This window comes from Pipistrellus hanaki, assembly GCF_964339955.1.
Source record: "Pipistrellus hanaki genome assembly, chromosome: 9".
In the NCBI taxonomy this organism is placed as follows: domain Eukaryota; kingdom Metazoa; phylum Chordata; class Mammalia; order Chiroptera; family Vespertilionidae; genus Pipistrellus; species Pipistrellus hanaki.
The window spans coordinates 64739472-64744260 of NC_140511.1; positions in this window are offsets into that span (position 1 = coordinate 64739472).

The window sequence follows — 4789 nt, forward strand, 5'->3', positions numbered from 1 at the left end:
CCCAGAGCAAGGAGGCCTCATCTTCATTCAGGGCTACGTGGAGGCTCCCAGGCTTGTCAGAACTGCTGAGCACAGCGGGAGACACCTTGAAGGGCCAGCTGTCAGACTCTCTCCTCCTCTGTCCTCTCCCGCTCTTGAAGAGGCTTCCTTCCCACAGCCCTCAGTACACGGACAGGCCCCTCTCTGGACAAGCGTGCTCGAGTGGGGAGGGCACCCTGGTTACACTGATGTTTGCTTGGGTGTTGCCTAGAGCTCAGTTCCCTGGGGGCGAGTGACTCTGATGCAGATGGCTGAGCTCACGCAGCATGCAGTGATATTTCCCTTCTTCCACTCCTTTTTTAGGTTAGGGGCACTTCGCAGACCTCAAACGTGACTTCACAATTTTCTTTGTTTTCCGGTAATTAATACTTTTTTGTTAACAACAAAAGCTGCATGTATCAATTAGCTTATAGTATGCTAATGGGTAATTTTCTTGCATTATCTTTAATCCATACAACAACTCAATTCCACTTTTATTTTATTTTTTTTTAATTTATTTTTTTAATTTTTTTATTTTTAAAAATATATTTTATTGATTTTACACAGAGAGGAATTGAGAGGGATAGAGAGTTAGAATCGTTGATGAGAGAGAAACATCGACCAGCTGCCTCCTGCACACCCCCCACTGGGGATGTGCCCACAACCAATGTACATGCCCTTGACTGGAATCGAACCCGGGACCCTTCAGTCCCCAGGCCGACGCTCTTCCACTGAGCCAAACCGGCTTCGGCTAATTTTTTTTTTATTTTTAGGGGGGAGAGGAAGGGGGACAGGAAGGGGGACAGGAAGGAGAGAGGAAGGGGAGGAGGGAAAGGGAGGGGGAGAGGAAGGAGAGAGGAAGGAGAGTCAATTCCACTTTTATAGGTGAGGAGACAGAAGCTCAAAGGGATCCATAGAAATCAGTGAATTGGCCCAAAAATCTGTGGGTGTTTTTTTGTTTTGATTTTTTTTTTGTTTTTGTTTTTGCATTGCTTCAAGATGATGCATATTTTCTCCCGAGTTGGAAGGAAAAAAATTTTTTTTGAATTTATCTTTTGCCTTCGGAAAACAAACTCTTGAAACCACTTTGAAGGCCAAAGCTGGGAAAACCCTGATATTTTGATTTGCACAAGCCTGGGTTTTGCACGGACAAAAAGTCTATGTTTTGTTTCCTTTGTCGTTTTTGCTTGGCATATCTGAAATCCAAGGCCTTTATCCAAAGAGAACCATGGGAATCAACGGCAGAATGGCGGTGGTTTGAAAGCAGGTAACGTCCGGGTGAGAGATGACGTCTGAAGAAGGCAGTGGCCAAGGATGGGCAGGAGCGATATTCAGGGGTAGAATCAATAGACGTGATTAAGTGATATGGGCTGCTGTCCAAGTGCCTTCACGTAGGCCGTTCCTCCAGCCTCCAGTGCGCCCATTCCCCTGGCCATGTCTGCTCTAGCTGGTTCCTGAATGTTCCTGCTCTGCCCAGGCTCCATGCCTCTGCAGGTGCTGTGCCGGCTTCTGCCTGGATGAGCATTCCGTCACTCTGGAAATCTTGGGGTTCTTTGTCTGTCTCCCCAGCTAGAGAACGAGCTCCTTGAGGAAGGTGCTGGATCTCTTCTCTCTCGGAATCCCAGCCTCTGGCACAAAGCCTCTGGCACGAAGCCTCAGGCACCACGCATGTTTGTTGAGCGGATCAATATGGTAGAAAAGGATGCAGAGTGAAGGGGAAAGGAAGCAAAGGGCGAAAGAATGAAGACATCCGGGGTGCCCTCAGATCTTATTATAATCACTCCTCTCTCTGAGCTTACATGTTAATTCTCGTTCGAGTGAGGCATGAGAGTGATCTGATGAGCAGGTGCCTCTGCTAGCTGCCGGAACTCGAACCGGAATGAACTGGAATGGTTCATCCTGTCATTCTATCCCCACAGTTTCCATGAGCCTGTCACAGCAAATAGGGCAGTGCCTTCTACAGACATTAATGAGGGTGTGAGCCAGGACAGAGCCAAGAGAGAGGTAACAAGACGAGGTGGACAGAGCCCTGATGGCCTGTCCTCAGTCCTGAGCTCCAGTCCTAGAGGCCCAGACAGCCGGTGAGCTGGGCCTTCCTGACAGGCTCCTGCCAATTGACATTCTAAAATATGTTTGCTTTTTTTTTTTTTTTTTTTTTTTTTGCAAGGCAAATATCTTTACTTCTATGTAGAAGGGTGTGAACACATAGTGTGGAAGCACATGCACACCGAGCAGTGGGCTGCTCCACTTTATAACCCCTTATGCACGTGATCTGTCCCTTTTCTCTTGATTGGCACTCGGGCATGCAGTCTTTCGAGATTGGCTAATTCAAAGGAAGAGGTTGGCCTTTGCTGTTCCAAGATGGTGGCCCCCAGGAGAGCGGCAAGCCATGCAGCCAACATGGCAGCTGTCTAAACTGTTCTTTGTCAGAAAAGTTGACCACATAGTGGATAAAGGACACCCCACCTCCACGCTATACTAGCATGATTGTATCTTAACTCATGTCAACATAAGAAACATTCAAACCTGTAGGGAATTTTTTGTGAGTTTGTTTGAGCCAAACTGACGACAATTGCAGGGAAGCAAAATCTCAATGGACTTAGAAAATGCTCCAGAGAATGGCAGTTTGGCATCTTATTTTATAGAGTAAAATCAAAAGAGAAGATGTAAAAGTGGGTTACGTGAAATCCACTGGTGGTAGATTAGAAAGGCGGGAGAAACAAAGCAGGGAAACCTCTGGGATTGGATAAAAAGGAAAATGAAAGACACAGGCTTCTCTTACATAGGTGGGCACAGGGTAGTTAACAGTCAACAATTAAGGTGATAATAATAACAAGGAGAGGATTTGGTCTCCAGTTGTGCCCTGAAGGGTCTGGGAAAAAGGAAGTTACCCTGACATTCCAAATGTATAAAATCTGTTTGCTTTGACTTTTTCTGTTCCTTCCTTGCTACTTCCACACTCACTGATCCCCCAGGTCCTCAGGAGACCAAATTGTAAGCCAGAGCAGGAGATAGGGCTTGAATTAATTTCAGTGTCTTTGTGTCTTGCAGTAATAGAAAGTCTTAAGACATATTCATTTAGGCGGCTATATTTTCTTATGTGCACCCCCCATCAGTTAATTTTTAAAAAAAAAAATATATTCCATCAGTTAATTCTGAAGGAAAAGATTGATAGAGAGCCGAAACAGGTTTGGCTCAGTGGTAGAGTGTCGGCCTGCGGACTGAAAGGTCCCGGGTTCGGTTCTGGTCAAGGGCAAGTACCTTAGTTGCGGGCACATCCCCAGTGGGGGGTGTGCAAGAGGCAGCTGGTCGATGTTTCTCTCTCATCGATGTTTCTAGCTCTCTATCTCTCCCTTCCTCTCTGTAAAAAAAATCAATAAAAAATATTTTTAAAAAATTAAAATAAAAGGAATTAAAAAAAAATTGATAGAGAGAACATCAGACATTGTTTTCTCTAGTGTCCAAATGTTCTAGGTTAAGTCCCCGCAGCAACAAACTGCAGCAAAAACTATTTCTCTTGTGACAATGGCTGTAAGTAAGCACTACAGCTCTCACCTCCCAGTGGGGCAAGCTATGAGCGTGCTCAGGGCTGTGTGACTATAACACCCTGGGGAGCAGGACCATGGCTGCCCCCACTCCATGTGGCCAGTGGCTTGGGAGGGTGCATTTTCTTTATCCTTTGGGTTTTGGTAGTGATCTGGAAAGTACCCCCTGGTTCTTCTAGCCTTCTGTTGTCCTAACCTCTCATTTCTTCCTCCTTAAAAAGAAGGGTGGGGCCAAAGCCAGTTTGGCTCAGTGGATAGAGCATCGGCCTGCGAACTGAAGGGTCCCAGGCTCGATTCCAGTTAAGGGCATATACCTTGGTTGTGGGCACATCTCTGGTAGGGGGTGTGCAGGAGGCAGCTGGTCGATGTCTCTCTCTCATCAATGTTTCTAGCTCTCTATCTCCCTCCCTTCCTCTCTGTAAAAAAAATCAATAATATATATATATATATATATACATATATACATATATACATATACATATATACATATATACATACACACACACACACACACATATATATAAGAAGGGTGGGCTTGGAATAGCTTGAGTCCCTGGGACCCCGGAGGTAGGGACCCTAGAGGCCTGGCATGAGGGTCTACCTACTGCACTGAATGAGCATGAGGCTCCCCCCCCCCCCCCCCCCCCCCCGCCCATTCAGCTTTGAGGAGGAAATGGCCAGGAAGCTGGCAGCTCACTAGCTCTGGGCCAGAACGATAGCAGTGCAGCTGGTTCGGCTGGCTATCTCACGCTGATCACAGGCTCCGATGGGCAATTATACATGTCTTTGATTAATAAAAAATGGGGTGATAATGAATACTTAATCATCGCAGTCTGGCCGGGAGGCTCTTTCAGAACCTGGGCTGGGGGTGAGGCAGGAGGTAACCCAAGGGGTCTTGGGAGGTGCAGAGGTAGGGCACCTCCGGAGGGTGTTCTGGGAAGCTGTCGGGTCCTGGTCCTTGGCCTCTGATGGATTCTGTGCTGGCGGATCTGCTGTGCCTGGGATTTGCTGGCCACCCTGGGAGCATGAGCTTAGGAGAGCGTTAAGCTGGTGGGCAAATGGGCAAACGTGTGTTCTGTGCCCTCCCACCTGGGTCAAAGGAAAGCACAAAGCACAGGGTGTGTGTGTGTGTGTGTGTGTGTGTGTGTGTGTGTGTGTGTCTGCAGGCGGCTGTGGGGGTCCTCTGTGTGTGTGCTGGGAGTTTGAGAGAGAGAGAGAGAGAGAGA